This window comes from Sphaeramia orbicularis, chromosome 17 (genome assembly GCF_902148855.1).
Source record: "Sphaeramia orbicularis chromosome 17, fSphaOr1.1, whole genome shotgun sequence".
In the NCBI taxonomy this organism is placed as follows: Eukaryota; Metazoa; Chordata; class Actinopteri; order Kurtiformes; family Apogonidae; genus Sphaeramia; species Sphaeramia orbicularis.
This window is the reverse complement of record NC_043973.1, coordinates 2,469,471-2,483,673: the sequence shown is the minus strand read 5'-3', so window position 1 is coordinate 2,483,673 and position 14,203 is coordinate 2,469,471. Positions and strand designations below refer to the sequence as shown.

Below are 14,203 nucleotides of genomic sequence, written 5' to 3'. Positions count from 1 at the left end.
CAGTAAATATTTAAATCACAATAAATACTAGTGTGATATCCAAATCACAAACGCAGTATTTGATAAACGCAAAATGTGTCCCAATATATTAAAGAAAATTAGATCCATCAGCTCATTACTTTTCAAATGATTTGGACTTTATCTTATCTTCAGAACACTGAATCTGATGTTGTAGCCAAAATGTCACAGGTTTACCTTTGTCCTTATTGGACAGACACCCACACCTTGATAGCGATCAAACAGCTCAGCTAAATTTATGGAGGTTTTTATTTGTTTCTGAGTCACAAAAGTTTACATAAATCCTGCCACCGCATCTGCTAAAGTAGTTCTGTCCCTCAAAATATGACTACATGGTTAAATATCTAGAGACATCATGCAACTCATTTATTAGGCCTGCATGCTTTATATGAAAAAGTCACATTGAGATTACTGGGCAATAGTCCGATTACAGAGTTGACTTGTTTAGTTATGAAGGATAATGCATTGAATACTCATATAGAAAGGTAGAGTCTAACATCCAAACTTAAAGTACCATAAATATGTTATGACTTTCATTTTGCATATTTTACATAGTACCCCTCTGCTCAGCGTTACTAAATGAAAAAATATCCTCATGTTTTTCTTTTTTCATTTCTGCAGTTAGACCATCCTAAATCCTCCTAAATCTGGACCTTTAAATTGCAGCCTTTTGCGACATAATTGCACAGGATTGTGATGCCATTAACTGTGCAGCTCTGTTGCTAATTTCATCAAATATGTTCATTGTTGTTGCTTGCTCAGTGTTTTTCCTTTTCATTTCACTCATTTCCTAAGTTAAAGCAGAACTCAATAATACAACACAACACAAGAAGAAAAACTAAACATATACTCATCCTAAATACTTACTTCTTTAGTCCAAGATAACTCGAGCAGACAATAATGAAAAGAAAAACATCACATTAAAACATTTTAGATGGATTTTATACTATTAGTACTGATATCAGGTACAGTGATCCACTGATATAAAGAATCCTAGCTGAAAACTAGGAATTCTTTAAATCTCTTTAATCGACTATTTAGAAAATTGTTCGATTAATAGCTAAACATCATATACAATAAGTTACAGCCCTTCAACAGACGCCATAACAGAAAGTAATCAAGGACTGAACTATGCCTCCACGTCCTTGTATCACACTATAAAAATCACATCATAAAATCCAGTCACAGAGGTTATTATCACATTCAGCAGCCAGCTACAGTGATTTCTGTCCAAACAGTCAGCTTTAATATATTGCAGTCAAATATTTTCCTGCTCATAATTCACTTTTTATAATGCGTGTGTATATGACATTGTGTACATGTGATGTAATGTGAATTAGCAGAACCGGTGGCAAAGAGGAAGAAGGATTCCATTTAAATATAAATTTACAAAGCAAGCTTTAACAGCGGAAACAAAAAACCTGAGGCCAGGACGAGGTCTAATAAGCTCACATCCTAAAAACAGCTTTGGGATGACACAGCCAGATTCTGCCTTGGTCCGCTAGCATTACATCATAGACGCTCCACTCGTGCACGGTTACTGTCGACCTATTGGACTGGACTTCTGAGATCATTCACTGTCCCCGGCCACATCCTTAAAAGGCTTTTCATCCTCCTCTTTTCTTTCCTCTCTCCAATGACACCCCATTTTCTGCCTTGTTGAAATTGTAAAAGTCTCTGTGCCAAGAAGGAATGCAGACCATACGAGCCAGGCCTGGGATTTCCTATTGTATTTCACAAGTGTTTTGATCCATAATGTGAGAGCATGGCTACACATTTCATCTAGGAGCTATACGGGCAGATAAAAGCAGCAAATATCAAATATGAACTCATTCTTGATTCAAACCAGCGAGCTCCAATAGAAAGGAACTTATCACACCCACATCACTCGTGGCAAACAACACTGGCTACACACAAACTTCCCACAGTTACTAGAATTTCACTCATGCAAATCACATTTTCAGAGCAGTTAAGTAAAAAATACTCTTAATTTAGGATGTTTTTTTTCCACCATATAGTTTTTGTTACACTGACTGACAACAGGAATTTTAATCATCCTTCTATTTTCTGCAAATACTCTGATCCAAAACAATGAATACAGGTGGGAAGTAACTAGTGTAGATACAGCACTTCCTATACAGTTTTCAGGTAAATGTACTTTGCCTAAAAATTTAAGTATGAACACAAGTATTTGTACTTTCTTCTTCCTACATTTTCAAAACAAACACCTTAGTTTTAATGTATTTTCAAGGAATTATCTATTATTTTCTCTTCCATTGTTTAACTGTGTACTTTGACCTAAATGTATGGAATAATAAACTCAGTGATCCATCAGCGTACATCACACAACACAAACATAGCAACATAAACAAATGTAAAAACATAGCAAGACAAAAGCGTGGAAAACCACATAAGAGCAGGATGAAATCAACATACAAGATAAAACAAGACAAAAAGGGCATTAAAGACATGAGTAATGTAATGAGAAAAACAATGTAGGCCTGTGCGATATGGAAAAAAATCATATCACATTTTTTTTTTTTTTTTTTTTTCATATCAGACGATATTGGTATATATCACGATATAGATCAAATCACTATTTTTGTCAAGCTTAAATTTTCTGTTACTCACAAGTCAGATATGAAGACATCAGAAGGTTTTTTTTGTCTTTTTTATTTTCAATTTTCAAATGTACAACAAGAAACATACAACTTGAACATGAAACTGTTGTATCCAGTTCCTATCCAACTGCCCTCTCACTCACCCCAAGTACTGGACCTTCATTAAATTTATATACAGCTAGACATAATATACTTATATACAAAAAAATATAAACCCCCTTCAAACTAAAAGGTTATTTTGGATTTAAATATGATGTATTTTCTTTCAGAGGTTGAACATGACAGATGTGCTGAACAACATTATACAACTGTTTCAGTTAAATAAAACAGGTACATACAGTATATTTAAAACTAAACTAAAAGTCTGACCAGCAGGCAAAAGCTTCCAAGTTTTAAAAGAGAACACAAACAAAAGAAACCATTAAATTTGTTGGTCAACTCCAAATAAATAAAATCTTCATTACGAAAAGGTTTGTGTGGAAAGGTGAGTGTTTGCGTTCTTCACATAGGCTACATGTATTCATTCGGTACACCTCCGTACTGTATTTAAGGCCCTGAACCAAAACAGTGTGGTGCAAACAAGTGCACCGTTACACCCCTACTGTTCAGGAACCCAGTCGCCAGTTCTCGGTCAAATTTTCTCCTGAGGGAACACTCATTACCTCCCGCTGCAGCCCAAACATTAACGTGTGTGCTGCAGCTGGCTCTTCATTTTTACTGCTGCAAAGGGTTTACAAAGTTTTTTTTTTGTTTTTTGTTTTGTTTTGTTTGCAGTCATTTGTTTTTTTTTTGTTTCCTTCTGTTTCACTTTAGTTAGTTCATTTACTTAGTTTAGGCCTGATTCTGTTATATTACTTTCAGTTTGTCACAGTCTCCCCAACCTGTCATTGAAAGCCTTTGTTAAGTAAAAAATTTTGGTCCTTTGTTTGAAGCCTGTTACTTAAAATAAATCACTCTTTTTTTTTGTTTTGGTCACAGACACTTTGAGTTGTCAATTTCTTGATTGTTGCTATCCCTATTTTATTGCTTTTAGGTTACATATTACAATTACTACTGTTTTTAAAATTGGTTACAACAAGTGGGGGCTCGTCCGGGATCTATTCTTCTTCAAGCTATAAAACAAACTAAACTGGTAAGTCACTGGGGTTGTGACTAGCAAAAATTTGTTTTGATTTGAGCAACTTTGTTACAATATTAAGCCTTGTATTGAAAAGGTTCATTTATGTAAAAGACGACTTCTTGTGTATGGCTACACGCAGCATCAGGTACACAAAAATTAGGTGAGTTAAAAGTGCTTGTGACCTCTGACTCAAGCTCTGACGACAATTATTAGTGTTTTTAAAATTGGGTTATGACACCAACTCTTACAAAAAAATACTACAAAATTACTTTTGGCATCTAGTGGAATATTTAATACATTCCATGTAATCTAATCTAATTTAGATATTTGGTTACCTTACATGAACTACATTGCTCTGATAAATCTGATAAAAACCAGGCCGACCACCAGTGTTCATTGCTATATGTGTTTCTAAACTATACTCTGTTGCTTGCATATCCGCAGGGCATGCATTTAAAACACCACAGCAAAGGGACTATACAAGGAAAAAGGGCGGAATTTTAAAAAGGCACAAGGTTTTTTTTGGTCTGTAAAATGTGGTCTACTGCTACTCCAAAACAGATGGATGGGGCATCTCCAAAGAGCAGCCTTGGGGCCAAATGTTTTAACAGTAGTTTGGGGGCCTGAACACTATCCAGCTGTGTCCCAGTGGATTAGAGACTAATAGAAAATGTCAGCAGTAAATCAAAACTCAAGTGGTGTTATAATGATAGGTTGCAGAGGGGTTAGATGGTATGTGAGGAACAAGAGGTATTAATTTGTGTGTGAATAAGTTTTGAGCATCAAAGCCAGAAAAACAAAATCTGTTCTTACTGGCTTCAACTTGACATCTACTGAATATTCTTCTGTGTTTTCTTTAAACTTGTTAGGAGGTCACCCATCACAAAGCCCCCTCTAACTCCAATATGTCAGCAAGGTCATATTGCAAAAAAAAAGAATGGAAGCCTCTTATCGGACTATAATCTATTGTGGTAAACTGCTATGATATGTGAGCCTCTACATACCTGTCATTCTTCGAGGGTTTAGAAGTAATGAACAACCCCAGTGGGCAGTGACTGAGGAAAAAACGTGCCCATTATCTGAATGCCATGGACGATAATGAGCAAGAGCTGCCAAAACGCTCCATACAAGTTAGTTATAATAATTATAGAGAAAGTTTCTACAGCTTAAGGTCTAGGTTTATATAAACGTTTACGGGGGCGCGACGCAGGAAATGTAAACAAACCCAAAGCACCAGCAACAGTCATGCTTAGCTTTTATTCACTAATAACTTTCAGATCACTTACCTGTCTTTGTTTCGTAGAGTCGTCTCAAACAACAGCTGGACATTGGACGGGTCAGCCAGAGTTTCATACCATCCCAGAGAAAAACGACAACTTGAGCAGAACACGGAAAAAAGGAGACTATGCAGCTAGCCAAAAGCTAGTAGCATTGTGGCTAGTTTGTCAACAAAACTCGACAGGCTAACAGACATTAGCGACACATCCACCAACACATACACACACAAAACAAGAAGTTTTCCGTCGCCACGTCTCAGTATGTCCGATTCCCCGAGGCTGAACGCAGAAAGTAAATTCAATAGTTTGTTGCTGTCGCTCTGTTTTTCTCTACAAAAGAGCAAAGTACGGTGTCTTTTCACCGCCTGGGATAATATTTCAGTGGTTTGTTGCTGTTTGACAGCTCCGTCGTCTCCCTCTTTGCTCTCAGCCCCCCAGAGTCACTCCCACTGACCCCGCCCACATTTTATTGGCAGTCAACTGACCCAGCCAATCAGCATGCACCAGTGTGGACGTGTCTGGTGCGCGCGCGTGTTAAACAAACTCATAGGGAACTACATGAACATACACAGTTACAAGTAATAAAAGCAGGAAGTAACTTCTAACAGAATACTTAGTGGGGGCTGAACTTAAGCACATATTTGGTAACTTTACCATACTGAAGTTCTCCAAAACTCATGGGGGTAGTAGTAGCAGTACTTTTACCATTTCATGCATTAATTATGAGAACTTTAATCAAGATTCTTTTTTCCTGAGTGTTTTTATTCCTCTTTAGGCATGAAAAAAACAATGTGATTGAAATTTTTTTTTATACACCTATTTTTCATGGAGTTACAAAAATGTCCACTCAGCTGGACACCATGCATTTAATTTTTGAAGAAAAAAAAAACAAAAAAAAAAAAACAAAACATGCATTTACTGTCATACTGTGTACTATGAAATAAATGTTTTTTTTTAATGTTGCTAATCTGATGTTTTCTCACGTTTTAACATACTATAATAGTAGTTATTACTCACTCAAATAATATGTACAGGGTGGGGAAGCAAAATTTACAATATTTTGGGGCAGGGATTGAAAGACAGTGTATGACCAATTAGTTTATTGAAAGTCATGAGAATTTATTTGCCACAAGAAAATGTACATAATAGAAAATGTTTTTATTCGATGTGTCCTCCTTCTTTCTCAATAACTGCCTTCACACGCTTCCTGAAACTTGCGCAAGTGTTCCTCAAATATTCGGGTGACAACTTCTCCCATTCTTCTTTAATAGTATCTTCCAGACTTTCTCCTAATAGTTTTGCTCATAGTCATTCTCTTCTTTCCATTATAAACAGTCTTTATGGACACTCCAACTATTTTTGAAATCTCCTTTGGTGTGACGAGTGCATTCAGCAAATCACACACTCTTTGACGTTTGCTTTCCTGATTACTCATATGGGCAAAAGTTTCTGAAAAGGTATGGATAATAGTGTTAGGTATGATTATGACATCAATATATGTTTGGTTTCAAAACAATTGACGTAGTGCCTGCTGAGAAAAAACAACTAAATGTTCATTGTAAATTTTGCTTCCCCTCCCTGTAAAAAAACAACAAAACACAACAATTTCTTGCTCAAAAAAAACAAACAAACAAACTGTTAGTTGCAGTCTAATAACAATTAGCAATTGATTTACATTCAAAAATGTTGCTACAGATCAGGTTTCTCAAGAACTGCAAAGTCACAGTAATGGTATGAACTGCAGTGTATTATGGGATGGTGCATAAGTATCCACCGTGTTGGTTGATATGCAACTAAAACAACAAAATCCATGAACATACAAGAGAACAGCTGGAGAATAACTGTCCTCTGCAGTGACCACTATGCATTAAAGGGTTAAATGTAATATAGTAACAGTAATTAACAGTAGCAACAGTAATTATTGAACTGCTAAAATGATTTGACATGTGACACCCTCAATCCAAGATGGCGTACCGTGGCGGCTGTGCTCAAATGTCTTCAAAATATTTGGTCGATCACCCGTCTACTTCACGTCCGAGGGAACTGGCTATCTCATGCAAACTTTTGTTTGAAATATGATATAACTTGTACACAAGCTGAATTTAACAAAGTAATGAGAGCAATCCCAACATCAGTCAAGTTGTTGGTCCAAAACATAGATAGACAATTTCATGTGACAGATTTACCTACACTCAAATTTGACAATAATGACCTTTTGACTCAGAGAAAATCAAACAAAGTGTTAAGCCTCTTTCTGACTGAAACTCTCTACCCCAGGGTTTTTCAACCTTGGGGTCGGGACCCCACGTGGGGTCGCCTGAAATTTCTAGTTATTGAAAAAAACAAACAGAGAAACTTACTTATAAAAAATATATGGTGAGTTGAGAGAGACAATCACAATCCATAAAAGACATGACAAACTGTGAGTCTGAAACTGCAGCACTGTTGTTCTGTTTATGTGTCAAATGTTCATTGTGGTCGGTTTCAGATGCTGCAGCTCTTTCATAATTCATAGTTTGAGTTTTTGTTTGTTCAGTATTAATTGTCCTCCTTGTAAATCCAAGCTGAACTGACTGTACATATCCTGACCAAGGAAAATAAAATTCTCCCTTTGTGCAGTAATCTACACCTGGATTTTCTGCCTCCGTCCACAATAATATACATTATATAGACTAAATGTTGTCTAAAAATTCATATGTATTTGCAACATAGTATAGCAAACTATTACAAGATCAAAAACAAATTAATTTTGGCAAAAAAAAAAGAAAAAAAAGAGTCTCAGTTTTGAATGTCTGGAGTCGCCAGAAATTTGTGATGTTAAATTGGGGTCATGAGTCAAAAAAGGTTGGAAACCACTGTTCTACCCAATACAGTCAAACAGGAACTCCATTATCCTTCTGTTTTAAGAATCTGACATCAAGAAAATTTGAACTATATACATCAAATATCCAGTTAGCCCTAAGACAAAAGAAGTCCACTTCAAACTTTTAAATGACATTTATCCATCCAATGAACTGCTGAGACTGAGATTAGGCATTGATTACAACAACTGTAGTTTCTGTGAACAAGATATTGAAACTACCGCTCATCTTTTTTTGAATGTATGTACACAACAGCTTTCTGGAAAGATTTTCAAGACTGGTTGTCAGCTAAAATGGTTCTATCTGTTCCCGTTACCAAGGAAGATATTAACTTTGGTGTCATTTTGAAGGACAATATATGTGACCTGATTTTAAACAACCTGTTACTGTTAGCTAAATATTTCATTCACAGCTTCAAATGGAGAAAGACAAAGCCCCTTTTTTCAGTCTACAAGAAGGACCTGACAGACAATCGCCTCAGCCCTTTAAGACTGATGAAAAGGAAAAATGCAGCAGCTCTGCTCAATGCATTTAATGATCTTAATATCTTCAATGACCTCTGACCTCACAAACTCAGGGACGTCTCTGTCTTTATGCACCTTATACATATATATTTTTTTTCCCCTTCACCTTTTTTTTTTTTTTTTTCTTCTCTGTAATAATTACTTCTAAAGTATTTCTACCCTTTGGTATTCTATGTGCCTTGTTGTTTACCACATTTCATGTTCTGTTTAAATGCACCAATTTGGTTCTGTACATTTCATGAATAATAATAATAAAATAAAAGTCTTCAAAAACTTCTTTTCAAGGAGGTCAGCTCAGGTCAAATAAAGTATTGCACAGGACAGTGTGCCAAACATATCTGTGTTTTCTGAAGCTAAATTTTGTGTAATGTCTACCTTGAATCTTGTTTTAGCTCTAACAGACCAACCACACAGAAACAACAGAATTAAAGCCACACAAGTACACATCACCCAATGAAATTCTAACTTTACACAATCACTGTGAGAAAAGTATATATTTGCTTCTATTATATACAAGTTTCCCTCTGTTGTTTATAAAATTTGTTCTTTCCTTTTTTTGATGATTGTTCTTACAACAACATAACACCACAGAAACTAATGAAAAAAACATGATATTCCTTGTTGTCATCTATGGCTTCATAAACTCCTTTTTTGCCTTTGTTGCTCATGTCATCTTACATAGACAGTTAGCCTAATTAATTCTGCATTTAAATAAAACATTTTTTCAGATAAAAGTCAATGAATTTCAGTTTTGAGACAGTTTCACATTTTTCCCATAATGCATTAAAGGATTAATGGTAAAACACTTATCTCTTAACAGATACAATTTTCTGATTCAATTTACTATGCTCAATTAAATTACGTAATACAGAATAAAGCAGTCGTTGAAAGACTGGGTGCCATATTTTGTCGGTCTAACTTTCAACATTCTGTCACAAAATGTGGTGTTATACTCACTGTTTAAAGACCAACAGGCACAGTAGATTTCAACTGTCATTTTTAGGCATTTGAAGCCACTTATTTTATTTATCTATTTATTTTTTGGAGCTGATGTTTAATGTGTCATAACAGCATTTTGATGGGTAAAAAACTGGGGAAAATAGGCCAGATTACAAAGAAATGCTCCCAATGTGGTATTTTTGTATTTCTTTAATGGCCTATTATTTTCCTTCAGTAGGCCTACTTTAACACATGGCAACTGGATAAAAGTAGTGCAACTTCTGTCAATGATTAATTGAGTGTATTTATAGACCTGTGTTTAGTTGTACTTGTTGATATGGGTTTAAGAAACAGCTGGATGTTCATGGTTGGCAACTCAAAAAGACATGCATCTATATCATCACAGATAAACTTGGTATTAGAGGTTTTTCTGCAAGTTGAAGGTTTAACATCAGGCTTTGGCCTTTTCTCTAATAATGGATGCACAGCCTCCTCTGGTGGATACAACTAAACAAACCAGACATTATGCTTAAAAATAGCAACACAGTGCCACCTACAGGTGTTAATGGATTCCTTCAGACCCAAGTTTCCTCAGCTTTATGGACTCGTTCTGAAAGGGTTTAGGAGTGTGAAGTTAACAAATATGTTTCAGATGCTTACATGGTTTACATCAGACTGTTACTTTAACAGATGAGCATGAAAAATGTGCAGTAGGTGGGACATAGCTGTATTTGATTGAACGGTGACAGCTTAAATTTATGTTGGTATTTGTTGGATGATGTTGAATCACTGATGTGACCCGGAATTCTTGGGGAGGTATGATAAAAAGGATGAAAGCCTAAAGGAAACACGAAGCCATCAAAACTGAAACACAATTTTGAATTGAATTAGGTTCTAAACAACAGCATGCATTTTGTAGGCTCGCCTCTTTTGTATATAAATATACAGTGTATTCATTTTATTCATATTCATCAGAAACAGCAGGACAGTGTCCATGCATTTTGACAATGGATCCATGAATCAGATACAGAATACTTTATTAATCCTAGAGGAAATTATTGTGTGTTACAGGTGCTCTGTGCAAGTATAAGGAAAAGTAGCAAGAAAGAAATGATCAATATTACAAATATTACAATATTACAATATTACAAAGGCCAGTAATCATGCATATACGTGTGTGTGTGTATATATATATATATATATATATATATATATATATATATATATATATATATATATATATATATATATATATATATATATGTACAGGGTGGGGAAGCAAAATTTACAATGAACATTTAGTTGTTTTTTCTCAGCAGACACTACGTCAGTTGTTTTGAACCCAAACATATACTGATGTCATAATCATACCTAACACTATTATCCATACCTTTTCAGAAACTTTTGCCCATATGAATAATCAGGAAAGCAAATGTCAAAGAGTGTGTGATTTGCTGAATGCACTCGTCACACCAAAGGAGATTTCAAAAATAGTTGGAGTGTCCATAAAGACTGTTTATAATGGAAAGAAGAGAATGACTATGAGCAAAACTATTAGGAGAAAGTCTGGAAGATACTATTAAAGAAGAATGGGAGAAGTTGTCACCCGAATATTTGAGGAACACTTGCGCAAGTTTCAGGAAGCGTGTGAAGGCAGTTATTGAGAAAGAAGGAGGACACATAGAATAAAAACATTTTCTATTATGTACATTTTCTTGTGGCAAATAAATTCTCATGACTTTCAATAAACTAATTGGTCATACACTGTCTTTCAATCCTTGCCTCAAAATATTGTAAATTTTGCTTCCCCACCCTGTATATATTTATTTATTTATTTATTAATATATATATATATATATATTAAAACCTTGTATTAAAACACAAGAAGAAAATTAGTACAGCAGTTTGTGCAATAGGTACTAGACAAATATTATGAATATGATAAATAAAATAAATATACATAAATAAGTGTACAGAAATATTGTTGTAATTATAATCATGTGGTTATGAGGAGGAATTAAACAGTCTGATTTAACTTCCTATGTTATTCTGAGGTGAATTTGGGTGGAACCAGTCTCTCTCTGAATGCCCTCCTGTCACTGACCATAATGGTAAGAAGAATTGTCCAATATTGTCCTGTTCCTGGACATGTGCCTCCGACACCGTCCTGCTCAATACCCACGATGTTACAGGTGGGTAACCCTGCAAAACTCTGAATTCTCTGAACTCTTAATGCAAAGATTAGTTTACAATTTTAACTTATTGAAAACTAAATTGGCTTGTTTTGAATTTTATACCCAGGAGTTGTCACCAAAGGAACACAGACAAACATGGTTCCCAAAGTGAGACGAACTGAGAACTTCTGCATCAGACAGTTTTGCCATCTGTACTGTGTGGTATGTGTGGGGAAACCTGTCATTGTTTGATGCACATATGGTCCTAAATTATCAAAGAGGACCCTCAGGCTATGAGCCCCAATGCTCATGTGTTTCACTTGCAGGTTATATGTAATGATTTCTCAAAAGCCCATCTTTTAGTTTTTAACCTCCTAAGACCCAGCTCTGGGTTTTCTGTCCACATTTGTGGACAAGAGTTTCACAACTTTATACAAAAAAAGAAAAGAAAACTGTCCACCACAAAGGACATTCCATAAAAAATTTAAAAACTGCATCTGAAAAAACTATTGCATCATAATGTTTCCAATATAGACACTTATTTAATAATAATAATAAAAATAAAAAAAGCTGGTATTTTGCTGACATTTCCTGGGTCTTAGGAGGTTAAAATCTTCAACTTTATATAATTTCCTCTTCATTTCTTTAAGTGAACTGACAACAGTCCATCAAAACAACTAGAGAATTACAAAAAGCACTATTAAAGGGGTCATATTTTGCTAAACCCATTTTTATTAGTCTTTGGTTCATTTATTTGTGTATTTGGACCCTAATAGTTCATACACTCTGAATTTGAACCCTCCAGGTGCTGCAAAAGTATTTTATATTCATTTTGGCAAAAATCGAGTGGATTTCTACAACCTGTTTTAATTCCTGCTTAATTTGTCACGTCTATAACTTAGTAATAGTTATGTCACAACATTTGCACATATAAGGTCCAGACGTCCAACGAACATTTCTCTGAGTACGACATAATTGTTTGTCAGCAGCAGCAGTTGTAGTCCATACTGAAAATATTTCCAAACTTTGAGGTGATTATCTAAAATGTTCAGTTGTTGGTTGGATTAACAAACACATGTGGCTGAACGAGACAGAGCAGCACAGTCAACAACCTGCAGGGGGCGGGGTCATGTGCATTTAAAGGGCCAATGCACAAAACGACCTTTCTGGTGTCATTACTGAGAAATAGGGTTGAAGATGGACCTGTGGAGTTGAATTAATGAAGAATTCAGACCCAAGCAGAGCATTTACAGTTTATGGAGACCACAGGGAAATGTTTGAAAATGAAGAATTCCATTTTAAAAAAACCAAAATATCACTCCTTTAAGGAAAACCTTTTTTTCTAGATATTGCAATGATACTGGCCCACTTTATAGTACAGTCCAACCACAGCATTTTAGCAATCGAAGCAAATCACTGTCCTCAAACTAAGATAAGATAAAACTATCAGTATCCACTATCATTCTTTGTATTAATTTAAGATACTGCACATTAGATTAAAGTAAAATTATTCATCTCTGTTGTATTAACAAGCAACCCAAATCATTTTCCTTACGCAGTTGTTTCATTCATACAAAACTATAAGATTGGTTTATCACAATGTGGAACAGGTACACTGAATCAGAATCACAACCAGTTTGTGGAATTTGCTTTCAGTACAGCATGCTACAGCTCATCATCTGTAAATAAAACAAGAACAAATTAAAAAAAAAAAAAAAAAAAACCCAAACATGAAATTGGGCAGGGTTAATGGGGTCAGAGGTGATTATTATTACTCATTGGGTTTTACGTCTGTGGTAAAGTGGATCTATGGGTGGGAGGGGGTGGCCAATGATTTTATCTGATTTGTCAGTTATATGCTGTAGTTTTTTGCCAGAGTGAGAATCCAACTTTGCGTACCAGACAATTATTGAAGAGGTGGGTATGCCTTCAGTTATGGCTGTGTAAAACTGGAGGATAATGTTCTGTTCTGAAATACAGTCTTTTATGACCTTTTTTGTATATTTGGTCAGCGTGGGGTTTCCATTTGAGTGTATTGCTGATGTATGTGCCTGGGAATTTGAAGGAGGTGAAGTGGTGTAGATGGGAAATTTGGGTGTGGGGTTCAGGGAGAAGTCTATGTTGAGTTTCTGTGTTTCTGATGTGTTGAGTCGCCGGTCACGCAACATATGAAAATGTATGGTTGTTTTTCTCGATGTGTCAGTCCTGAGATGAACTAATGGCATGTTCAGGATGAACTCTTACCTGATCCTAATTGTACTTCTTTCATGTTTTTCAATATATTCTATATCTTATATGAACAATAAATAAAGAGGTGAACATGGAAAATGCAAGACCACCCATTAATTTGAAGAAACTCTATTCATGGGTAATATTCAAATGACAGTTTCTTTAGATAAAAATTAACTGTTGCAAAGGCTGGATTAATTACAAACTGTGTTGGGCTAGAAACCGCTGTGTGAATCTAAGCACATTAGCAGATATTTAAAGATAAAAAGATTTGATAGATAAATTATTTCCAACTTAATCCAGCCAGGTCCAGTTTGTAATTGTGCCTCTACACACCAACACAGTGGATCTGAAATGAACCGATGTGATTGAAGTGTGGACCTTCAGCTTCAAGTCAAGCAGTTTAACAAAAACATTGCATTAATCATCTGGCATGTAAA

General features: G+C 35.3%; 1 protein-coding gene across 1 annotated transcript in view; it reads right to left on the bottom strand.

Annotated features, from left to right (window-relative positions):
- Positions 1-5,470, bottom strand: part of tesk2 (testis associated actin remodelling kinase 2) — a 59,900-nt gene extending 54,430 nt beyond the window's left edge. Inside the window, exon 1 of the mRNA XM_030159496.1 lies at positions 5,046-5,470. The gene's annotated coding sequence lies outside the window, so the exon portion shown is untranslated. The remainder of the gene's footprint in view (positions 1-5,045) is intronic.
- Positions 5,471-14,203: the final 8,733 nt, after the last annotated feature.